The sequence below is a fragment of the Pinus tabuliformis genome, chromosome J, assembly GCF_031772625.1.
Source record: "Pinus tabuliformis cultivar Carrire ecotype Pingquan chromosome J, CPIR1, whole genome shotgun sequence".
NCBI lineage: Eukaryota > Viridiplantae > Streptophyta > Pinopsida > Pinales > Pinaceae > Pinus > Pinus tabuliformis.
Window position 1 is genome coordinate 319,487,569 of NC_142295.1, and position 26,905 is coordinate 319,514,473.

Consider the following 26,905-nt stretch of genomic DNA (forward strand, 5'->3'; position numbering starts at 1 on the left):
TTGCTTGATATGCCTATTTAGGACCTCTAATTCAAATACCTCCTGTTTTAAGGACTGAACTTGTCCATCTAGTGGCAGAGTGGTACTCGGACCTGCAGCTGATTGTTCTAAGGATTCCAGGTAGTTATATACCTCTTGTTGATTGGGATCTACCTCAGGTGTCTTTCTTGGACTAAGCTCAAAATCTGGTGGAGGAGGAGGACTGCTCTCTATTTCTGGCCGAAAAGGGCTTTAATCATGTGGAGGACTTGATTCAATGCTTGGCTGAGCTGGAGATTTCTCAGGTGTCTCTTCACCTAAATCAATAAAGTGGGGCTATTTTTCTTGGTTTTTACTCCCCTTTCCTCTTAGCCTGGTGCTCCTCCTTAAGTATGGACTAGTACTGTTTTCTTGTATACTCTGTTTCCCTTTCTACTTTTTCTTTGCTATAACAGCCTGTTCTTGAAGATGTACTAATCTCTCTGACAGTGTTTGTTGATCCTCCTCTATGGCTGGTTCAGGAGAGGGGTAGACTTCTTGAATGGTCCTTTTGCCTTTCCCTTTTTTCTGTTTCTTGTCTTTAATTCTGTTCTCCTCTTCTTTTCGGTCAACTTCTTGAGTTTCTGTAGTAGGGGAGTCTTGGATTGTGGTATCCTTTTCTTTTCTCATACTTTTTCTTGGTATCTTTGGTGGACTACTTCCAGAGGCTTCAGATGGCTCTTGGAAGTAGTTTCTTATCAAGAATTGCTCCCAAGTATCTTTAGTTTTCTTCAGCTGGTCCTCAATAAGAATTTTTATAAGTCCATGATGATATAGATGAGGTTAAATGTTGCCTATGTGTTTTTGGACTGTAATACTCATCTTTTTCAAACTCAACAGTAGAAAATGAGGCAAATTAAGAGTGTGACCCTCTAAGAAATTCATCATCGGCCTAGCATGATACATGTACATGGAACCAAAATGTCCTTCACACGTGATAAATTTTTGGATAACTAACAACAGACTAGACCATTCCTCTTTTAGTGAATGAACAAGGATGCCTCTTGTAAACATGGTGGTATCCATACCTTGATTTTCTAACATAATTCTTGATGTCTGATCATCCACGCTTTTATTTTTGAACCACCTCTCACCTTCCTGGGGTAAGCCTATGGCAGCTGCTACTGTGGCTTCAGTCACCGTGAGCTTCAAGTCTCCAATCTCCACTGTTTGACCATCAAAAGACCGTGCAAAAGTCTTGGTCACCTCCTTATTATGGCCTTTAAACTTTTGGATAAATCGTAACCATCTGGCTATCTTCAGCAATTCTTTAGTTTGAGGATAACCTTCCAAGTATTTTGATCCTTCTCGCTCTGCCCTCAGTAATTTTCCCATCCTCTGTTTTGAATTTCAATTGAGAACTTTTCTGTGTGTGAGGGTTTAGAGGAAAAGGGCTCGGTTACAGGGTTTAGGATAAACTGTAGTGGCTGCGATTGGGGTTTAGGATAAACCGTAGTGCCTGCAATCGAAAATGGAGAGAAGGTAATGGGAATATCTCGGGATTACAGGCAGAACAGAGGGTAAGCAGCAGTAAACGAGTTCATAAAATAAAATGCGGATGCATGTGAGGAGTATGGTATTAATGGAGTGGTAAACGAATGGTATGATGTCGAGAATTTTTTTTGAATCGGATGGCCGTGTACGTAAGGTTACACGTCTCAATAGACGGCTACGGAAAATGCGGCTAAGAAGAACCGCAACAGAATAGGTCACGTCTCTGAGTACGGTGATAAATGAAAGTGCAGTCAATCTTGAGTTTAAAACACGAAATGATCATGAGACCGTTTGAGAAATGAATGCAAGGTGTGTGGAGTAAATCGTGGAATAGGAGTGAGTAATGGAGCTATCGTATCAAATCATTTCACATAGTAGAACTCTTTATGGTTTGATAACTATGCGTAATTATGACTTAAAGTGTTATTTGATAAAAAAAAATTCCCATACCTTTGGAAACTTTGTCATTTTCTTGCTCATAGCTTTTAACTAATTGTTCTTCTTCCTTGATGTCTTGGAGATGCTCCGTGTCCTCATATGCTCAATTACACCTGCATTTTCATGACTTTATACTAACATTTCGACTGTGATTTTGAAAACAGAGTGGTGGTTAGCTGCGGAAATCGTTTCTGGCTGCGGAAACTGCGGCTGGCTGCGGAAACTGCTACCAGCTGTGGAAACTAGGACAGTGCCCACTTAACTTGAACAAGAATAGTTAGAAAAGAACTAACTGAGTAAAAATAGTCCTGAAAGGGACTTTTATTGATGAAATGAAAATGAAATGAGTGGAATGGAGTGAAAGTGAAGCGGAGTGAAGTGAAATGAAAATGTGAATGAGATGGAGATGGAGTGAAGATGGAAAAAGAAGGAGAGGAGAGATTTTTTTTTTTTGGAAAATATAGAGTGTCAGGTGTCCCTGATTTTCACTCTACATTTTCTGTATAAGAACGCCAATCTATGATTGGTTTTCAGGCTTATACGATTTTCTTTTTTTAAATTTTTTTTTTCACTGAAAGTAACAAGATTAGGCTAATGGGGAAGAAGAATTCTTCTCCATCAGCCTTATTGCAGAATTCTCCTGAAACATATTGACAAATTCCTCTTTCGAGAGTGGCTTATGATAAATTTTCAATCGGTGTCCATTCACAATGAGAGGAGTTTGAAATTCATCAATGGTCTTGATTCTTACTGCTCCATTGCTAAAGACTTTGCCAATTTCATATGGCCCAAGCCAATGAGTCTGAAATTTACCTTTGAAGTCTTTAAACTTTGAATCAAACAGTAGCGCCCAATCTCCCTCTTGAAACTTTTTCTCTTTGATGTATTTGTCATGCCACTTTGCTCTTTGATGTTGAATTATATTAGTTCTTAAAATTGCTTCTTGTCTGATCTCATCTAGCTCATTCAGCTGCTCCAACCGGTGCTTCTGGGCTTCTGATAGATCCATCCCCAACTGAACTTCCATATTAAAAGTCTTGACATGGAATTCAATGGGGAGTAGGACTTCCTTCCCATAAACAAGTTCATAGGGAGAATGTCCTGTTGTATTCCTCCATGTAGTTCTGTAGGCCCACAAGGCTTCAAGAAGCCTCTCTTCCCAATCTCTTCTGTGTAGATGAACAGTTTTGGTGATGATGCTCTCAAGAACTTTGTTTGTAGACTCCACTTGGACATTTGCTTGCGGATGGTAAGGAGTACATTTTCTGTGCTTGATTTTGTATTCTTCCATCAGCTTCTCCATCAAGTTAGATGTAAATTGACTTCCCTGATCTATCACAATTTCTCTTGGGACACCAAACCGAGTAAAAATATCCTCAAAAAGAAATTGAACAACTGAATTTTCAGTGGCAGAAGGCAATGCTTTAGCTTCTACCTATTTAGTGACATAATCAGTGCATACCAATATGTACTTCTTGTGTTTAGATGGTGGATTAATGGGTCCAATGAAATCTAAAGCCCATTTTTCAAAGGGTTCGATGAGTACCTATGGTTGTAATGGAATTTCATTTGAAAGAGTTGGTCTTCCAGCTCTTTGGCAGCTGTCGCACCTTCTGACATATTTTTTTGCATCTTTGAAAAAGGAAGGCCAATAATATCCTAAAGAGAGGATTTTATAGGCCGTCCTTTTGTCAGCAAAGTGTCCACCGCATGGTTCATCATGACAAGCCTTGAGGATGTCAGGCATTTCATCTTCCTGAACACATCTTCTGATCACACAATCTAGCCCTGTTTTAAAAAATTCATTAGAAATCCATGAATAACTCGAACTCTCCTGAATAATTCTTCTTTTTTCACTCGGAAATAAATGTGGAGGTAGCTTTCCTGTAACCAAATAGTTAGCAATATATGCATACCAAGGAGTCTTAGTAGTTACTGCAAATAAATACTCATCTAGAAACTTATCCTCTACCGGAGAATCTTCATTAGTATTTTGGATTCTAGACAAGAAATCAGCTACTGTATTTTGTTTTCCTAGTCTATCCAACAAAATAATATTGAATTCTTGTAAAAGTAAGAGCCATCTTGTAACTCTGCCATTAGTAACAGGTTTTTCCATTAAATATCTAATTACAGAGTGATTACTATGGACAAAAGTTTCATAGCCTGTTATATAATGTCTAAACTTATTGATTGCATGAACAACAACTAAGAATTCTTTCTCAGTCACAATATAGTTTAACCTGGTGGGAGTCAAATTTTTACTCGTGTAATAAATGGCATAAGGGACTAAATCTTTTTGACCCAACACAGCTCTAAGAGCTGTATCTGAAGCATCTGTAGAAATATGGAAAGGAAGTTTCCAATTTGGTCCTCTCAAAATGGGTGCTTCAGATATTCTTGTTTTCAAAGTTTGAAATGCAGATTGACAATTAGGATCCCATTTGAATTCACAGTCCTTTGTAAGTAATTTGAAGAGTGGAGATGCTATCTTGGTGAATTTTTTGATAAATCTTCTATAGTATCCAGTAAATCCAAGAAAACTTCTAACATCCTTTTGACAATTTGGAATAGACAACTTGGAGATGACTTCTACTTTTGATCTATCAACTTTAATCCCATCCCCTGAAATATGATGTCCTAAAACAATCCCTTCAGTAAACATCATGAAGCATTTTTCATGACTCAATGAAAGGTTTATCTCTTTACACCTTATAAGGACTTTTTCCAAATGCTCTAATGCCTCTTCAAATCAATCACCATAAACTGTAAAGTCATCCATATAAACCTCTACACAATCATGGATTAGATCAGAAAAGATTCCTAGTACTGCCCTTTGAAATTTTGTAGGTGCAATACATAATCAAAAAGGAAGTACTCAGTAAGCAAAAGTTCCCCATGGACAGGTAAATGTGGTCTTATCCTGATCTTCAAGTGCTACCTGAATCTGATTATAGCCACTAAAACCATCCAAAAATGAAAAATACTTTTTTCTTGCTAAAGTATCTAATACCTGATCGATAAAGGGTAAAGGAAAGTCATCCTTCAAAGTTGCTTTGTTCAATTCTCTGTAATCAATGCAAACCCTCCATTTACCATTCTTTTTAGGTACTATAACCAAAGGCGAAACCCATCGGCTATCTGAAATTGGATAAATGAAGTTTACATTGAGTATTTTTTGGAGTTCTTCTTTCACTATCTCCCTAAGGTTTGGATTCATCCTTCTTTGAGGTTGTCTGATTGGTCTATTGTTCTCCTCAATGTAGATGTGATGAATGCAAGTCTTAGGGTCAATACCTTTCATGTCGGTATATTCCAATGCAAATGCAGTAGAATTTTTTTGCAAAATTTTGGTTAGCTCTCCTTGTTGTGATCTTTCCAAGTTTTTGTTGATATTCAATGTTTTATCTGGAAAGATCTCGATGGTGGAACTACCAGATTCTTCCATAGAGAAAAGAGACATTTGTCTAGATGATAGATACTCAATATTAGAGTCTAACTGAAATTGTGTGTGGTCATATTCTGAAGATGTTTCAAAGTTTTCTAATGTGTTTAGAATTTGACTATCTTCACTGACTTCAGAAATGGTAAGGACATGTTGTATAGTATCTTCATCATCAACTCACTCATGATCTCCTATTTCTGTGGTTGCCTTTGCAGGAGGATACAAATTGAATTTCTTTGTTGAATTACCATCAGAAATATACATATCCCCAACCTACAACTGATAAAAGCATTAGCTGAGGCTAGCCAAGGTCTTCCTAAAATGAGAGGGTGTCCTCCTAAATTACTCTTGGGAGATAAAATCATGAAATCTACTGGATATTCCCAAGAATCTAAGGAGACCGAAATGTCTTCTAATACACCATCTGGTTTGATAATTGATTGATCTGCAAGTTCCAGTAAAGTAGGTGTGAAAAGAAGATTATTAAATTTCAGCTGTTCCATAGTCTGTCTACTCATAATGTTGATAGCAGCCCCTAAATCAGTCAAAGTATTTGGAATTTCTACCCCATTGATATATGTTTTGACAATTGGACTACCGAGATCTACATACTTCTGCATAGTAATTTTTCCCATCATGATATCTGCAATTTTTCCTACCAGGTCGATTCTTCTTGTATCTCTTGGTTTCCTTCCTGGTCTTTTAAGACTCAACTCCTTTATTGTTTTTGCTAGAATAGGAATTCCTTTAACGGCTTGTAACAAGGGAACCTTGATACAGACATTCTTAAATTCATCTAGAAAGTCATAGTCAGGCAACAAGATTTGTTTTTCCACCCCTTTGTCAATTTGTAATCTTTCAGGGAAAGGAGGTGTGGATGAAGATGCAGGTTGCTCAACCATAGGAGTTGTGGGGGTTAACTCTTTTTCTTTTTCTTTTTGAGTGCTTGGGTTTTGAAGAGATGCTTTAGAACCTTTATTGGCTTCAAGAGAATCTTCCTCAGAAATGCTTTGCTTTTGAGCATCTATAGAAGGTTTATCTAAAACTCTACTAGATCTGAGTTGTACATCATTGAGAGGAACAATCATATATGTAGGAAATTGTTGACCTTCTACCATGTAAGCATTTTGAGGGTTTTTATTGTTGGGGTTTGGCAATGGCTGGGAAGGTAGTTGATTTTTCTTCTGTTGGAATGGGAGAAAGAGTTGAGAATTTAGATTTTGTTGAGAAGGTTGTTGTTGTGGAAATGGTAATGATAGTTGTGGATTTTGATTTGGAAGTTGTGGAGCTTGTTGATTCTGAAAAGATGGAGGATATTGATAGAATTGAGCAAATCTCCCATAAGGATTTTTCATACCTTGTACCCATGATTGAAAAGGATTTTGAGGTTGGGACCAAGATTGTTGCCAAGGGTTCCAATTTGGTGGGGTTTGAAAGTTCATAGAGTTGTTAAACCCTTGATTTTGTTGCCCCTGCCAAGGTCTCCTTGCAACAAAACAGAGAGACTCCATTGAATTTGGGTCCTCTTGAAAAACAGCCTTGAGCCCAGGAATTGAAGGACAATCCTTAGTTTCATGGTTTTCTGAGCAAATCATACATGTTTCTACAACTTTTGCATCCAGGGGACATTCCCTTAGAGCATGTTTCTTTCTACATTTTGGGCAAAAGATGGCCAAAGCTTCAGCTTCTGCTTTCTGCTTGTTTTGTATTCTAAGGGTGTCTAGTTGCTCACTAAGACTCCCTAAGATATCGATTTTAAATTCATCAAGCATATTGCCAATCTCAGTTCTACTTACTGATCCTGTTGCAGATTTGTTTGCTCTAATGAGAGAAGGATCTCTAGGCCCCTTTCCAGTTTTAGATTTTCCTCTTGAGAGATGGACACATAGCTCTACTATATCATGAAGTGGAAGTTGAGATATATCTCCTTTTCCCATCATGTTCAAAATATCTATCCATTCATCTCTAATGGCTTTTAATAGGAGGGCTTTCAAGGTTTCCTCATCTAAGTTACTCATTTTTTCTCTTTTCAGGTTGTATTGAAATCTTTCAAGTAAATCCTCCAGGTTTTCATCTTCTCTTTGCACAATTTTGAATACCTCATCTTTGTGATTGGTGGGCATGCAATAGTCCAGGTATCTATCCAAAAATGTTTGTTTCATATCATTCCAAGTCCTAATGGATTGAGTGAGTAATCCCATGAACCATTTCAAAGTAGCCCCCTTCAATGTTAAAGGAAACAATTTGAATTTTTGGGAGTCTTCTAAATAATCATAAGTTCGACATATGACCTCAAACTCAAATAGAAATGTTTTGAGGATCCTCATTTCTTAACCCGTGAAAGTTTGGGAGGACAGATGGTGAAATATTTTTCATTGTTGCTCGAGACTCCTCATCGACTATAGGAAATCCAAATGAGTTATCTCCATCCCTAGTTCCTCCATTGTTACCTCTACCTCCTCCATTATTTCCTCCTCCTCCTCTACCTCTACCCCTACCAAATCTATTTACTTCCTCTGTTATGATAGTTTCTTCAGTGACTTCAGGGTCCTCTGGTTCTTCTATCAATGGCAAATGAGGAGGAATTTCTCCCTCTTCTTCCTCAAGTGATTCTACTTCTTAAATTACAATGTGTTTCCCTGTAGAAGTAAAGAAAGGGTCTATTTTTAATTCAGATGTGGTGGATGGTGTGGGAGAGTCTCCTAACTCAACTACCGCCTCCTGAATTTCAAGAATCCTAAGGCTAGGAGTGTGAGTTGGTGATGATGGAGGTGTTTCTTGCCTATTCCTTGAAGTGGTCGGAGTTGTAAAAATCGAACTCTTGGCCCTAGCTAAAAACCTTCCCCTAGAATCTCTTGCTCTGTGCATGTCATTTTTCTTCAAGTTGGCTTAATAATTCTCTTTCTAATCTTCCAGGTCACTCAAGGTGCAAGAAGAGTGCATACTTAAGAAATTATTAAATGAATAATTCTCTTTTCTGATCCTCCAGATCACACTAGGTGCAAGAGGAGAGCATACTTTGAGAAATTATCAATTTTACCTTCCTTGAGATTTTCTTAGTTTGTTTTTTTTTTTTTAAGAAATTGGCTACCTAATTTCACTTCCACGGTAATGGTGCCAAAATGTTTGGTGAATTTAGTGTGGTCTAAATTGCTATTAAAATTTCAATCCGGGAGTTCGTAAACTGATGAAGTGAAATGCATTGTATGTGCTAGATAACCGTTTTCCTATTCTTTTGTTGTTTTTGAGTTTTTTAGCTTGTTTTGGTTTTGTCTTCTGTGGATTCCTAGTGTGAGATGGCGAAAACTGAAAGTTAAGTGTAGAGGGTGATGGTGGATCCTACAATGATTTTCCAAACTTTAAAATTCTCAAAAAGAAAGTTTCAAACTGACTGTAATGAAATCAACTTCAAAAAGAAATGGAAATGTATTAAAACAGTGAACTAGTGACAAGGGCCCAATATCCTTGTTGCTGTAAAGAAAAGAAAAGAAAAACTAAACTTAAATCACCTCAAAGACTGAAAGCAAGTAAACTAAATCACACTACTTCAGCCCACATTCTGACCCTTCACCTTTCGACTCGCTCCAGCTATAGGAAGCAATCATAAACAAGCTGAGTAACATGATATCTAAATTGCAAGAAATAAAATTGCATAAAAGGAAACTAAGATTTCACTACCCATTCATGTTTTAATTCTTGAAAACGACATAAGCAATTCAATCTCTAACTTGCAGAAAGAAAACTAAATCATACTACAACAAGTAATATTCTGATTCCTCCCTACTTGAGTCACCAGGCTTATAGAAAGGAAATCATAAACAGATGAGTAATATGATATCTATGTGCAGAAAAGTAAATAAGCAAAGAAAAATTGAAAAGAAATGACAATGCGGGAAATTGAAATTAAGTAAATTAAAATACAGTAAATGAACATCAGTAAAAAGGACAAGATGATCTCATGTCAGCAGTTATCAAAAAGATGAAAATTTGCTCGGGCTACCTATGAAAACCTGTAAGAAAACACTGATCAGCTGACAAATATAAGAAAACATAAGTGAAAACATAAACAACAGTGAATTATAAATATCAAAACAGTAGGTTATATACAAGCTAATAATTATAAAAATAGAAGCATAATGAAACAAATGAGAATTGTACAGAGCTTTGGTGTGTAGGGGCCCTCTGCCACCTAAGCCAGTCAACGATCAGTCACAAAAACGAGCTCAGGAAAGTAGTCTTCTCATGTATTAAAGCAACAGTAAAACAATGTAAAACAGAGTGCAGTGGGGTGCTGATCACAGTTTTCAATTATATGTCAAAAAGCTTAACTACACAGCGTATATCAACACGTTATTTATAATGAAAAGTGCTGTAACTAACTCCTAAATCCTATGCTGCTAACTGCGTTGCCAAAGACACGTAGATCTCCTCAGCCCGAGATCTAGCGTAATCGTCATCATGTCCATTAAATCCTCGGAGTGGTAGCTGCTGGATTCGGGTTACGGGGTTGATCTCCAGGTGTGCCAATATCTCCGTGAGCTGAGGATTGTGCCACGTAAACCTTCACGTGATCAAAACAGAGACGTGCCACCACTAAATTCCTTGGTTGGCCTTGCCTTTGACCCTCGTTGACCGTGACCATTTATCAATGATTTGGCTGATTTGAAGGGACAGGTTCCATGTACACGTCACCTGTAGCTTGCCCATGTGGCTCATTTCTTCATAGGACACCTGTAGCATAGCCTTTAACAAAATGGCTGCGGAAACCTGTGCTGGCTGTGGAAACCTGAGCTGGCTGCGGAAACTTGTGTTGGCTGCGGAAACTAACAAGTTTCCGCAGCTGCCTGAACAAAAATCTAAACCAAACAACAATCATAAGCATAGTTAGGAAACCATGTCAGAAGCTCTTTTTAAACTATAATGCAATGATTTAACAGCTTGATGGATGAAGTAAGTGGAAAAAGAAGGCTGAGAGGGTGTACAGGAAGGTGCAGGTTTGAGGCTCAAAAATATGCCACTGGATGCCCGTGTTGAGTAAGGATTGCCCCAATAGCATAGTCAGAGGCATCTATCTCGACCTCAAATCGCTGTTGCAAATCTGGTAATGCAAGCACTAGTGCCATGCATAGGCGATCTTTCAACTCTGTGAATGCCTTCTGTTGTGATTCATAGCAAAAGAATTTTTCTTTCGCTCCTCCCTTGGTGACTTGACTCAAGGGCCAAGTGATATGAGAAAACCCCAACACGAACCTGTGGTAGAAGTTGGCAAGACCTAGAAAGCTGCGGAGCTCTGTCAGAGTAGTTGGTGATGACCAATCCTGAATGACTTGGATCTTGGATGGATCCACATGCACCCCCTATTCATCAATAATGTATCCTAGATACTAAACCTGGGTCATGCCAAAAGTACATTTCTCCAAATTGGCACATAGCTTGTGTTGCCGCAGTGTTTGGAGAACCTGTCAGATGTGGTGGAGGTGCTCTTCTGAACTTTGGATGAAGATTAGGATGTCATCCAAGTATACCACTATGAATGAGTTGGTGAATGGCCACAAGATGTCATCCATTAGCCTCATGAAAGTTGCAGATTCATCAATCCGAATGGTAGAAACAACCATTTGTAAAGGCCCTCCTTGGCTTTGAAGGCAGTCTTCCACACATTAGAGGGTTCGATTGGTACCTGGTGATATCCTGACTTCAGATTGATCTTTTTTTGAAATATTTTCCCTCTTTAGTTGGTCCAGGAGGTCATCAATCCACAAGATCGGGTACGTATTACAGACAGTGATCTTGTTCAGTGTCCGATAGTCAATACAGAGTCTCCACATCCCATACTTCTTCTGTACCAACATGATTGGTCTCCCACAGGGTGATGAACTAAGACAGATGTGACCTTTCTGCAGCAACTCCTAAATCTGCCTCTTGATTTCATCATTCTCTAGAATGGAGCACCGATAGATTAGTCCATTGGGCAGCGGTGCACTTGGGGTCAAATCGATGGAGTGCTTGACCTGACAGTGCAGAGGAACCCCTGCGGGGCAGGTGAAGATGTCCTCGTACTCCTCCACGACCTTTTCCATCTATAGTTATTGTGTGGGGGGGCCCTGTTTGGAGGTCGTGGACACCGTCTTCTTATTTCCTTGAGGGCATATCATCAGAAAATCAAATTTCCCAGTTTTGGAAATGAGCTCACTACATTGTTTTGTAGTAACCAAAGAGATGGCAGTAGGTGGTGCTACCTCTGGTATCCTGTACAACTTATTTCCCAATGTAACAATAACATGACGAGAACTTGATTCATACACACCATGTCACTTCCAAAAGTATGTTTGTCCTAATAATACATCTCAAACTTCAAGGGGAGCAATGTCACACAATACCTCATTTGTTAAGGGCTTGATGTTGTATAGAAGGGGACACTATTGGCTGACGCGAAGATCCCATCCTTGTTGAAGCCACCTGATGGTGTACAGTTGTGGATGTGTTGTGGTTGGTAAGCCTAACCACTTCATGACCTCTATCGAAGTGAGGTTATTTTGGCTTCCACTGTTGACAATTAACTGTAGCGAGGAGCCCTTTACCCACATCTGGAAGTGCAAGAGATGCTCCTCCTCCTCTGGATCTTTGGGCTCCTCCTTCTATATATTCATGGTGGCCATAGTGGCGTTGGGCTTCGCATCGATAATCTACTTTCCTTTGTCATTCCCCTTGTCAGGTTCTGACTTGGAGTCAGAACATGAATTTGATTCTAAAACCCTTAGCTCAGCCACTAGTGATTGCTTGGCTAAACACTCACTTGTGTTGTGAGTGGAGCTCTTATGGAACTCACACAACTTTCCCATGTCCTTTTTCAGCTTCAAAACATTGTTCTTTGCTTGTAGCTTTGGCAGGTTGTCTTGGGCCATCCTACCTTGGCTTTGTCCTTTGTTCTGCTATTTGGGGGCACCTTTCCCTTGCTTCAAATTCACAGATCCAAAGTCTCGCTTCTTCTATTTAAAATTTTGCTCGACCTTGATGGCATATTGGTATGCCATGTCGAGCAAGGGGATGTTCAGGAATTATATTTCTTCCTAGATGTACTTTTGCAGGAAGCTGTGGTATTTGAGTACCACATGCTGCTCTGAATCTTTGATACCCAACTTTGTGCGAAGGCTATGGAAAATATTGGTAAACTCCTGTATGTCTTGGTCCCTTCCTTACCGTAGCGTGGTCCACTTTATGTATTGATCCTCATAGCTTCTGACAGGGTAGTACTACTCCTTAATGGCATCTCAGAATGACCCAAGTGGGTGTGGCTGAAAATAGTGAGCCTGTACTTTCATCCTTCAGCTCACAATAGGTTACCCACCAGTCCTTGACATGGGGGGCTGCTTTGAGAAGAGAAAAAATAATCTTTTCCTGACTAGAAAAATCATGAACAGAAAAATAACCCTCTAGTAGAATTGACCATTTGTCTTCGACATCTGCGTCTATTTGACCCTTGACGATGGAGATTTCCAAATTGACTTGTACCTTAAAGGGCATGGTTTTTCTAGAGGAGCTGCTAGAAGCCGATGCGTCGCCTCTGGGTAGCTGCTGAAGGATTTGGGAAAAATTGTCCATCATCGCATTCCTTTGTTACTCAAGGGCTTCTTTGAGTAATATTTTGATAGGATCTCCTACCCCCTCATATTTCTTTTCATCCACCATGGGAGGCTGTCAGGATTTTTAGGGTTGATCTTGCAGAGGGTCAACCAATTCAATCCCTAACTCCTTATATCCTGACCTTGTTGGGGACATGCAAAGAAAAATAGAGAAGAGAAACAAATTGCTTTGATACCACTGATCTAGATTTAAAGACGAATGCAAAAAATTATAGACATAACCAAAAACACAGAGATGTAGTGGAAATAATAGTTCATTTTGTTAATGTAAAATACTGAAATATGCTTACAAATAGAGATGGAAATAAATCAGCTAGGGCGATGATAGCTTATCTTTGAGAAGAGATGTGGTGGCTACATGCCTCTGAATTGTGTTACAATGAGTCTCGAAGGCCTATTTATTGTTGAGAAACAATGGAAAACCCTAAATATCCAAAAACCTAACCATAGAAGATGAAACACCAAATTGTGGGCCTCGTTTGGGTAAATTGCTACATCAACTTCCCGGGGTCGTAACTTTGGCATATGATCTTCGTTTGACATGAACAATATCTCGTTAGAAATATATATCCGAGAACTAAAACTTTAGGAAGAGAAACATCAATCCATAGACCCATGTTGCTCTCAGTTTTCCCAAAAAAACGTGGTTTAGGGCCTCAAAACGGCTTAGAGAGTTCAGTACGCAAAAAATTGCTAAAAGTAGTAAGTTGTGCTACAATTAAGGAAATTGAAAAAGCTGAGAGAAACAATGGTTTGGGTCCAAGTGTATCTGGCAGGTGGCCACCAATATCCACTTGGATCAGGAAACCATTTGATCAAATATTCTTATTATTCTTCAATAGTTCAACGGAGAGAGAGTACAAATATCAAATTAACTTGCCCAAAATAGTCCTGTCAAATCAGTAGTCCACTGCAGCCCTAACTAGAAAGTCAACGGTGGCTAACATAGATCCAAAATGTTCTCCAAGCAGCTCCATAAATAGTAGATAAATTTGGCCTTCCAAGAGGGTAAAATTCAGCCCAACAGATCGATAAAACTAGTCAGAGGAGAGAGAAAACACAGTTGTAATTTATGTAGTCAAATCTGAAGTTAAAGTTGAAGTCAAACTAATCAAACTATCCCAATCACCTCGACTTTTGTGCCAATGTGTGGCCTCCAAAATTCAAAATTATGCCCAAGAAAACGCATTCAACGTTGGTCAAAGGTGCCATGGTCAACGCTGTTTTGTTTTCTTGAAATTCGGCCAGCAAACAAACCCATAAATTTGTCCTCCTTTCACACATGTGAAGTAGAGAAGGCTACCTCCAAGCTGTACAAACCAATCAAGAGAGGAGAGAGAGATATGTGATAAGATGAGTGATTTCCAAATGAGGAGAGGGCCACTCTTATTTATACACTTTGTTGAGGGTGAGGAGACACATTTTTTGGGCGGATGAGCCTACATTTGATTTAGGCCGACCTTGACAATTTGTACATAAGAGAGAATAAATTCAAAATTCCATGTCTACTTGTCCGAATGAGATGATCTTTATATCAAACTTGGACTTCTCGAAAATAGGAATCCAATGCAATAATCATCTCCATCATATGAACTATCCCAAGGTGGAATTTGGCCCTAGTTTCCAATTTTAACACTCCCTCTAAACTAGGGAGAATTCCACTTGCCAATCCATCTGTCATCATCATGCCATCCCATACAATCCCTGTCATCACTGCTCTGCTCTATTGTGCATTTCTCTGCTTTCATTTGTTGAACGATGAAGTAATAATGAAGAATAAGTGATTGAGAGTGAGTCATAAGATCATACCACTCTCCACTGACAAAAATTAGTCTTTGATCCCAGATCAAGTTGTTGAAGACCATGCATCCTAGTCATAGGAAGTATGACTATACACAATGCATCCATCAGAAATGCTATGGTCCCTAACCATATTTTCCCAACTCATTGGCCAGATGATAGGTACTTACCATGAGTCCCAGACTTTATGGGTAGGATGTGTGGTGGGGCATCGATAGGAGAAGGTGAACCACTCATCCTGCTCATATGCTGTAGGAGAAGGTGAATAACTCATCCTATGCATATGTCAATTATAGGGGAATCTAAACCACTCACCCTACATACATGTGTCCAAGTAGGGGAAGGTGAACCACTCACCCTACACACATGTCAACCATAATTGGGTAGGAGAAGGTGAACCACTCACCTTGTATCTAGTGCACCACTAGGGGAAGGTGAACCATTCACCTTGTGGTCGCTTAAAGCTCCAATAAGTACCCAAAGCCCCCTAGAGCTCCTAGAGCTCTATGTCCAACTCACATGGGATACTCATAGGAGGGTCATTCCGCGACTCCAATTCTCCCTCAGAAGGTTAAGAATTTGACCCTCCCCAAAGGATTTGTGAGAATGTGTGTGACATGATCATTTGTTCTAATGTGTTGGAGCCTTATTTCTCCTTGTTGTACCATATCTCAGATAAAGTGGTACCTGATATCAATGTGCTTGGAGTGGTTGTGGAATACGAGATTCTATGAAAGGCAAATCCCACTTTGGTTGTCACAGAATATCACAATCATATCGAACATGTGCTCAAATAGCTCACTGAAGAGCTTCCTCAACCAAATGTCTTCACAATAGGCCATACTCGCGGAAATTTGTTCGGCCTTGGCTATGTGTAGTGCAACTAATTTTTGCTTCCTGCTCATCCAAGATATAGAAGCAGACCACAAAGAGAAGCAACACCGAGACATGCTCTTGCGATCCACCACACTACCAACCCAATCAACATCTGAATATCCATGTAGCCTTAAGTTCCTGAAAGTGTATCTCAGCCCATAGTTGATTGTACCCTGGAGATATCTCAAGAGATTATCAGCAGAAATACAATGAATGTGATGAGGCTCGACCAAAAATTAACTCAATGTGTTCACAGAGAAGCATATGTTAGGATGAGAGTTGACCAAGAACATTAGGGACCCCAGAGGTTGATGATACTTGGAAGGGTTCATTAATATGGGCCCAACAACACTTCCACATAGCTTCTTAAAGTTGAGTTCCATCAGAGTAGTCATGGACTTGCAATCGACCATTCCATATCTCTTAAGTAGCTTCACAATGTATTTTCCTTGAGAAAGGAAAATATCACGTGGATTTTTCCAGATCTCCAACCCTAGGAAGTAATTCATTAGTCCTAGGTCCTTCATCCTAAATTCATAAGCCAAATCCCTCTTGCATTGATGAATGAGAGGGTCATCAGCAATTAGAAAGAGAGCATTGAAATAAAGGACCAAAATGAGAGGCTTGTCCCTTTTAACCTTGAAGTATAGGTTTGGGTCAACATCTCTCCTTGTAAATCCTAGCTTCATAAGATAACTATCAATCCTCTCATACCATGCCCTAGGGGATTTCTTCATGCCATAGAGGGTTTTATTCAACCTACATACATGTGTCTCATGATCTTGAAGGTAATTTTGACATCCATCTTGTGTAGGATCCATCCTTGAGAAGTGGAAAGGGCTATGATCAAACAAATGGTGTTATATCAGGCAACTGGTGCAAATATCTCATCATAGTCTACTCCTTCCTTTTGAGAGAAGCCTTGAGCAACGAATCTAGCCTTGAACTTCTCAGCACTCCCATCAGCTCCATGTTTGATCTTGTAGAGACATTTTGAGGTGACCAATGACTTAACCTTGGGTCTAGGAACCACATCCCAGACATAATTCTTCATAATCGACTCATACTCCTCATTCATCGCATCCTTCCAAACTTGGTGTTTCAAGTCTTGTTTGAATGTCTAAGACTCAGATTGTACAATGGTACTCATGGCAGCTAAGTACCCTTGGTACCTATTCAACTTCTTGCTTTCACGAAATATCCCCCTTGGTGAAATATGTTTCTCAACATCTTTAAGAGTATATTTGAGCAACAAAGGTATTTTTCTTGAAGTAGTTGGCTCACTAGGAAGTGAATGAATTGAATTCATCAGACCTTCAACATCAAAGATTGGTTCATCAGACAGAGGTTCATCCTGCTTTTCTGCATCAACATCATCATTGTCCTTCATAGGGATAAGAAGACCTCAAGTCTTTCTAAGAGAAGAATATTCATTGAAAGTGACATCATGACTTAATTCCACTTCCATTTAACCATAAACATAGATTATATATGCCTTAGAAGTTTCACTGTAGGCCACAAACATTCATTTCTTCCCAAATGCATCTAGTTTCTTTCTTTTCTCTTTCGACACATGAAAATACATAGGACATCCAAAAATTCTAAAATGAGAAACATCAAGTTTCTTACCGATGAATACTTATTCATGTGTCTTGAAGTCCAAACCTTGATGTGGGCATTTGTTTTGGACATACATAGTTGTTTTGGCATCTTCTCCCCATAAGAACTTCGGAAAACCTTGATCATGAAGTATAGCACAGGTGGCTTCTATGATAGTATGATTCTTCCTTTCGACAACTTTTGTTCAGGAGTTTATGTAGTAGTGGTCTCCCTCTTAATGAAAACTTCCTTACAATAGTCTTTGAATTCATTTTAATCGTATGTGGTCCCATTATCAATATTAGTGCCTAAATCTACCTAAGGCTGAGGAAGGTAGAATCTAGGGCCAACATCAAACCATGCTTAACATGGTAGCTAGCCCTACCAGGTCAGGAGAGGGATCTCTCCAGGTCAATCTCAATAAATTATAATCGATGGGGGCTTAATATGAATTATAGAAATATTGATCTTAGGCTAGGTATATGTGTGAAAAAGTTTGATTGAATAAAATGATGTTTTTGCTGGCTCAAATGGGAAAGCAGATTTTGGGTGCGGGGATTGAGGTTCAATCTTACAGAGATCTCAATGGGGCAAGGTAGGAAATTGTTTTTGGCACTTCAAATAGAATGAGGTGGAGGGATTAGATAGGTGAGGAGTTGAAGAGGGCAAGGAAAGTCATGGATCCTCTCCAAACAGCTAAAAACATCAAGAAACTAAAGGAAACCTCAAGTAGAGCACTGCAATTTCAATGGGTTCTACTTACACTCCTGTTTGTTTAGTTAACAAGAAACAAGATAGAAAATGACATACATAAAACATAAGAAAATTCACAATTACAAAAGAAAGCACTGTACCAAGACAAATTTCCACATGAATCCCAAAGAGTGCTTCAAATCCTGATCTCAATTCCTTAGCCAAAATGTTGATATGAGTGTACAATGAAGCTCAAGGCTTTCTCAAAAGTCCAACCATGCTAAGGAATGAAAAAAAACATAATATAGACAAAAATAGCTCATCCTAGCCTCTAGTGGTTGAGCTCACATGTTTAGGAGCTGTTTCAACTAATTCTAAACTAAGAACTAGAAATTAGGCAATAGAACATCATGCCTCTAGAAACAAGGGAATTGATTCATTCATATTCAAACAACTTTTAAACTGATGAATCTACCTATACAAGTGAAAATTTGACATATTTACATCACGATGCATCAATGTAAATTATATTACATCACAAATTTTCCATTAGGAAAGTGAAAAAGTTAAACTGGCCAAAGCTGGGCGAAAAACAGAGTAATACTTGGTCAAATTGGCAATTTTTCCTCTATGCGCCGCGCCTGTTTGGACCCACTTTTGGAGGCCTTCCTGGTGTCCAAATTAGCTCCAAGTGTGCTTGTTGGAAATTTCTACCTATATAATTTCCAGCCAAAGTATAATTTTTCAATATGGCCTCTATTTGCCCCTCCAAAATTCAGTTCTCCCAACATTGCTTCCTGTGTGTCAAAATAGGGGCAGTGAGGTCATTTTTTGAGTGTTTTTGACCTTTCTGAGGGCTCAAAACTTGTCCAAATTTCTTGGCCATTGATAGGAAAACATATTTTTCCATGTCAAATCCAAAAATGCTGAGTTTTTGTCATTTGGAGGTTCCTAGCAAAAGCGACCGCCACGTGGCGTGACACATAGGGCAGAAAATTCTATTTTTTGTGCCAAAAATTTCAAAAATGAAAAAAGTGCCCCAAACTTTTTGAAATTTGGGCTGAGACTTCTTCATCAAACATTGTGTTGGGCCAAGGAAGCTTCAACCAATATCTGAAGTTTATCATGGTCCTTTCGCCTCCTCGATGCCCTTTTGAAATTTGCTTTCAAGTTTCTAATTCTTGCCTTACAACAGGCCATGCGCCTCAACATTGCTTTCTCCCTATTGGCCTTCTCCAGCAACTTCTCCAAATAAGTATTCACTTTCTCCAACACATATTCCTGGTCCTCGTCCTTTTTCTCAATGGGTGTCAACTTGCCTTGTGCCCTCTTGATTTCTTGTCGATTTTCTTTAATGATTTGTAATTCCATCATAGCTTGCTGATCCTCAAGTTGCTTATTTCTTTGCTCCAGATACTTTATTGTCCACTTGGCCCTTTCCAAGTTGAGGGACAAGGCATTGATGTTTGCCTGCTGCTCTTGAATGACTTCTTTGATATTTTTGCTTTGTGGGCCCATATCAGTGTCATCACCCTCAATGAGAATGAAATCAGTGTCACGCTTACCTGATGGTCCTTCATCTTGTAGTGGCCTCTTGCCTTTGTCCTAAAACTATTGTGTTGATTACGAAAGCGAGGCCCTTTCGACCCCGGGTGGAGATAACACTCACTTAGCTGCTGCAAACAACCATCTAGTGCCCTTCTGATAGGTGATGAACACGAGCATGTTAGCGGTCTGTGTCTCATGACCCTCATGCTGATAAGAAGGTCCACTTGTCTCATGCAAAGCCTCTGAAGGTCCCTTATGAGCTGTGAAAAACTCATGAGAGATGAAGTCCTCCCAAGTGATGCCCTGTAAGCCAATCTGATAAATGACCACAATTTTAATGAGAGAAAAATGGTAAATATTGTTGAACTTCTGTTGAGGAGTCTTGTGCTGCACTAGAGTGGTCATCTTCTCGATATTTCGACACACGAAGTAAGGGATGTTCATCATCCTTACCTTGGTGAAATGCATCAGTAGCCTAATATGATAAGCATATAAACAGGAAAACCAACCCTCACAGCTGAAATACTTCATGATCAATTTCATCAAAGGAGCATAAGCATCTTTGATGTACTAGAAAGGAAATACTCTGCTGAGTTGTCTCAAATAGCCAGGTTTGATGTATGGTTCATAATGCTGTCGGTCAATTTGCTGCCTCTTATTCCATTGCTCTCCAATGTTAGGAATACCAGTTGCTAGTGAAATAGATTCTGGTGTTAATGTGAAAGTGACACAAGCTAGAGTGGCTTGACCATCATGTAAATGCAGCACAAACAAACGAGCCAACTCATGATGAAACTGAATGCTAGCAACCTTCTCACAAAATTCATAGTAGGACTGATGTTGGAAACAAGAGATGGCAAGAGGGTATGCCTATAATTCAACAAGAGTGGTTGGTTGTTCTCTAATATGTTTGCCACCTCTATGAGGCCTCCTAGGTGCATGTACCTCTGTAGGTGAATCACTGTGGGTCTCCTCTTCATAATCATATGAGGGATCAGATGTCATGTCTGCTAGTGGATGGACTATTGGAGCTATCTTGATGAGAAATAGGTGAGCTGTGATGTGTTTTGACTTTTTCCACCAAGGGAAATAGTGATATAAGGGACTATGGAGGGAGAAAATAGTGAGGGATTTAGCGACTGTTAGGGGAGGGTTTAATTAGGGAAATAGGGAATTAGGGAATGATTTAGGAGTTTTTGATATAGGACTAGGGTTTGGGAATTAGAGAGTATTTGGGAATTTGGGAAAGGGGATTTGGGATATGGAATTAGTGAATATAAGGGTGTGTGAATTTAGGGAATAGGGAAATCAAGGGAAAAATGAAGTAAGGGAGTGATTGAGGGAATAGAAGGATGGAATTGGTAGAAAAACAGTTAATACTAACCCTAGGCAGCAATTTCCTTTGAGAAAGCTCAAGAGACAAGGTTTGGTTTCTTTTAAACACTCACAATACAACAAACACCATAACACAACCACCAAATTTGGATGAAAAGCAGTGACAGAGGGCCAACCTACTTGGACAAGTGATGATCCACAAGTTTCGGGCGATTTGGAGCAAACGTTTGAAGTTTTCGGGCTTGCTGGCGGTATGTGCTGTGCATCAAACCCAATGTGTCGTGCCCAATGAGTGCGATGTGCCCGTGCAATTTTGAAATGGAGGTCGAAGCCCAGTGCGTCGCGGCTGCTATGTGCACCACGCCACCTACCCAGTGCGTCGCGCCTTTGTCTTTTGGTCAATTTTCACCAATTCCTCTCACTTGCTTACCAACACGACTTTGCCTTGATTCCACTTTGTCTTGGAGTGCAAATGAACTTTTCAAATGAAGAAATGATTTATATATGGAGCTTTCAAATTTGTGGCTTATAAAACCCATTTTTACAATCTTTTGAAAATGACTTTGTTTTTTACTCTATTTTGAGTTTTTTTCACTTTATTAAAACTTGTGATGGATTGAATGACCTGTGCTTTGTTTGTTTTGTAGGTGGTTGGAGCTACTGGGGCTAGGGAAAGAGACCAGGGTTACAGGTGGAGTGATTTACATATGAAGAAAATAAAATTACATAAATTTGTACCATAAAAGCAAAAAGACTCTGTTTTTCCTCAAAACAGAGTTTTGATGAAAGACAGATCTCTGGATACTCGATAATGAAATTTATTGATGTTGGAACCTCCTCATGTGCCTACTGGTTGTTATTGGACACTCTGAAACACCTTTTGATGAAACCCTAATGAGACCCTAGACCTAAATGACAATGAAACCCTAAAACAAAAACCTTTGCAATCTTTAAGACAAAAGATGACTGTATATGCTTTGTAATGAACAAACATGAGCCAGAAAGTAGATAACATGAGGGAAAATATAGGAAGCCACTATCATTAGATGATCCATGTGCCTAATGGAATGCAACTGATTGAGCGAGACACCTAATATGCAATGCAACAAGAGGATTTGATCTCTGATGGAGGGATGAAGATACCGACACTAAATCAGTCCTCAATATTTTGGTCTTCTTCCATGTTTGATTCTCAACCAAGGCTTTGAAAGAGTAGAACCATTTGAATACTTAATCCTTCTTCTTTAAGGAACAAACCGATATTTTGTGAGAGAAGTCATCCACGAGAATAACATAGTACAAATATCAACCCAAAGATGTCACAGGCAACATACCTAATAGATCAAAATGGACCAATTGAAGTATATCAGTGGTTTGAGTTTCACTTGAGGGGAATGGTTCCCTTGCATGTTTTCCAACTTCACAACCTTGACAAATACCTTCATGATCAAAGTTGAATTTGGACATACTTATGACCATCTTCCTTACATCAAGTAAGGCTTTGAAATGAAGGTGACAAAATCTCTGGTGCTATAGTTCAGATTGAAGAGAAGTATCACAAGTCATTTCTCCCAGTGAACTTCCTCCAACCTAATAGAGACCTTCAAACCTAAATCCAAGAGAATGCATCTCTTGGGTTCCTTTGCCAAACATGAACTTTTCCATCAATGAATGTCACTTTGAGACCTTTGTCTTCCATCACAGAAATAGATACCAAGTTCTTTTTCAAATCAGGTACATACAACACTTCTTGTAAGTGGAGGGTTTGACCTTGATTTAAGTGAAGAGTAACAGTCCCAATTCCTTTCACGGGATAAGTGGCACTATCCCCAAGTATAATATCCATATTCATCTTCTTTTCAATCAAGTTAGAGAGAGCTTCTTTATACCCAGTAAAGTTCCTTGAGGCACCACTATCAATCAACCAATGATCTAATGTATTCAGAGGAGAGGTAGTGGTGAGGACAGAAATAAGATAAAGTTTGTTTTGCTTTACAACATTAACTTCTTCATACCTATAGTTTCTCGACTTCTTGGGAGGATGACCATTTCCATTTTGAGTAGTGGGAGAATTCCTCTTTCCTTTGTTATTGAACCTGTTGTTCCTTTGAGTGCCATCGCCCTTGAAGTTGTTGTTATTATTTTCATTATCTCTTCGAGTATCCTTTTTGTGAGGACACTCACTAGCAAAGTGGCCAAACTTGTTACAATTGAAGCATATTCATCTTATTCCTTTTTTGAATCTTGGTTTAAACCCTTGTCCTTGATTCCTTGGACCAACATTGTTCCTCCTCTTAGAATGAGTGGAGAAGGTGGTAGGATTATTTCCATTTGAGGGCTTATCTCTTTCCATCATCATTATTTATTCTTGAGTGCATCTAGCTAATAATACATCAAATCTTGAAAAACTTGCATTGTTGAGGATGGTAGTGTTGAACACAACCCATTCTTTTGTAACGCCTCCAAGTGCAATAAGAGTGAGCTCCCTGTCACTAATGACTTCTCCAATAAATAGGAGATCATTCTTGACCTCGGTACTCCTCATGAAGTAGGATTGGATGGATTCTCCTCTCTCCATCTTGATGTCTTTCATCTTGTTCTTGAGAAAGAGAAATTGATTTGCATTATTTACTTTGAATATCCCAACCATCTTGCCATACATCTCCTTAGATGTTTCCAAATCATAAATATAGAAAACCAAAGGCTTGTGAATAGAATCAACAATAATATTCTTAGCTTTAACCTCACCTTTCTTGAACTTTGTTTGTGCAATTGCAAATACATTTGAAGGAGGTTCCACTATTCTTCCTTTGACATAGTCCATGGAATCATTTTCTTCCAATGTCAAATCTAGGGTTATACTCCATGCATGATAGTCAGATTGGTCCTTAAGTTTGTCCTTGGATTTGAAGAAAGATGTAGTCATCATTGAGACTAGTTCCAAGTCCTTGTCCAACAGCTTCCCTTAGTGATTTATCTTCTTCACTCTTGCTTGGGCTTTGTCTTCACCTGCACTTTGATTCCATGTTAATTTTAGATATCAATATTATGTTCTATGATTTAGCACAAGTTACTTCAATGTTCCTTATCAACCCAATGACAATTTAAAATTATATCCAGTAGCAATCACATTAACTTAAACACATTGACAGTAAATGCAGATAGAACATAAAAACATGTGCAGAAGACAAGAGGACACAAGATGTGGGGGATGCCAAGGAAAAATACCATTGTGGAGAAACCATTTGATCAAATCTTCTTATTATTCTTCAATAGTTCAATAGAGAGAGGGTACAAATATCAAATTAACCTCCCCAAAACAATCCTATCAAATCATTAGTCAACAACAATCAATTGCAATCCTATCCAAAAGTCAATGATGGTAAAAGAAACTCCAAAATGCCCTCCAATCTGCTTGGTGATAAATTTGTCCTTCCAATAGGGTCAAAGTCAGCCCAAAATAGATTGTTCAAACCAGTCAAAATATCCCAATCACCTCGATTTCTATGCCAATGAGTGTGGCCTCCAAAAATAAAAATTCTACTCAAGGAAATGTAGTCAACACTGGTCAAAGGCACCTTTGTCAATGTTGTTTTGTTTTCCTAAACTTCAACCAGTAAACAAACCCATAAATTCATCATCCTTTCACACATGCGAAGTAGAGAAGGCTGCCTCCAAGCTGTATGAACCAATCAATAGATGAGAGAGAGAGAGATGTGATAAGATGAGTGATGTCCAAATGAGGAGAGATGTCACTCCTATTTATACACTTCGTTGGGGGTGAGGAGACACCTCTGTTGGGCTTATGAGCCTACATTTGACTGAGGCTGACCTTGACAATTTGTGCATGAGAGAGAATAAATTCATAATTCCATTTCTACTTATTCGAATGAGATGATCTTTATATAAAACTTGGACCTCTCAAAAAGAGGAATCCAATGCAATAATAATCTCATCATATGAGCTATCCCAAGGTGGAATTTGACCCTAGTTGTCAATTTTAACAAAAGTACTCAGAGACCATTCCTCCTACACGTTTATAATGAAAGCTTGCCGATAAAACTATAATTGGAAATTACTTCTAGTTATGAAAGTGGAAATTCGATTGACTCAAATTGTAAATGCTAACTAATCAACTCATGAAAGGATAAGAGCTAATCTACTTGTACAAATAAATTTATTTTATCTTACAAAATCCATCAAACTACCAAATCTAATTGCAGAAATAAAACTATTTTGTCTTGCTTAATTCATCAAATTATCAATCAGAATTGCATGTACCATCTACCTAGTTCACTCTTGATTGTAAATCATTAACCTACTTGTATCATACTTGTGATAAAAAAACTAACTCTAATTTGTTTTTGTAGTGAAGAAAATGAATGGTTGGAGTGGCCTAGGAGCTTCCCTTTATCATAAAAGCATAGTTGGGGGTCATCATTCATCTAGAGTAAGTCAAAGCTATAGTGGGGATCAAAACTGATGAAGGAAAGTGATGCTATAGGAGCCCTGTAATTCTATAGGAAGGCCTGTAATGCTAAAAGAGAGCATCCGAGTGGTTTTTGAAGGTGAAAATGTTGTCTTGACAGTATGGAGAGGTGGATGGAAGTTGAAGCGAATGGAGGGGGGTTGGTTTTAGGCCCTAGCCAAAGTTATAACCTCTTAGAGGCCTGTCTTGCACTAGGACGAGTGCTCTTAGCATACTAGGTAAAATGACTTATAAAATAGGGTTTTGCGATAGAATTTGGAAGTGGAAAAAGAATATGAAGGAGCTCAAGATGAAAGTGGTAAAGGCGCCTTTCCCTACATATCAATTAGCCCTGCAATCAATCACATGCATGCATCCATTTATCATTAAAAAAATACAACTTATGATCGAAAAGATGAGTTGAATTTAAATAACATCTAATTTATGCAATAACAATGATCTAATCACTAAATTGAATTTTAGCTACAGAAAGGATATGTAAAACAGGACTACTAACACTAATCTATTTCCAAGAAATCATAAACACAATATTTTTGGACTGTGGTTGTGAATCATTTTACTAATTCACCCACAAGAGAGGTGATGTAGAGGCTATAACCACAGGATTTTATAGATTAATCTCTACTAAGATGCAAGAAACTAGATATTTTATTGCATATCTAGTGCAAATGGCTTGTTCCATTCAGCATGAATACATGAAATACAAAATGGACTCTCCCCTTTTATATAACAGTCTTAATGAAAGGTGTCTTTCTTATCACGATCAATTATTGTGTTCAACTCATTAGTTTAACTTATATAACGATTCTAATATCTTATTTTGTATATGTTGTAGATGGTTGTTTTGATGAGCATTAACAAGTGGAATACAAAAGGGAGTGCCCATCATTCAAAAACAAACTCTAGGGGAGGTGTGTTTTCTATTATGAATAATTATTGGTTATGAAATGTGTTTACCATTACTAATTGTGTGTATATTTTAACCTTATTCAACCCACTTTTTGTTTCAGTAGAGGAGGGCACATTGTAGGAGAGATGATGTGTAAAGGGGATATTTGTAATTTTTCCTTGTTCTTGTCTGCATGTTTTGTTTTCTGAGTTTGAGCATGGCTATCCTTTGAGTTGTACTTATTTTCCTTCGTTTTTTCTTTGGTCATTTTTGTAGTTTGGTCCTAGTTTCATTTGTTGGGTGTGTTGTAGTTGTTTTCCTTTGTTTTCCTTTTTTTCACATTTTTTGTACTTTGGTATTGGTTTCATTTGTTTGATGTGGAAAAGGAAATGAAGGAAGCAGATCGAGAAATAAATGAAGGAAGAAAACAAAGAAAATGGACGTTTTTGTTCATAAATGAAGGTGAGTTAACATACCTATATGCAACGCCTTTTACCTAAAAGTATAATTCACTAATTTGTGGCTCCACTTGTTTGTTATTCAATTTATTATGTGTTACCCATGCTCTCATAATCAACTATAATGATCTTCTTTATGTAGTGAACGACTACAATTGTATAATCTACAAAGGTCAAGTG

General features: G+C 38.5%; 1 pseudogene; it reads right to left on the bottom strand.

Annotated features, from left to right (window-relative positions):
• The window catches only part of LOC149227034 (putative lactoylglutathione lyase pseudogene), a 31,898-nt pseudogene extending 12,521 nt beyond the window's left edge, over positions 1-19,377 (bottom strand).
• Between the last annotated feature and the right edge of the window lie 7,528 nt (positions 19,378-26,905).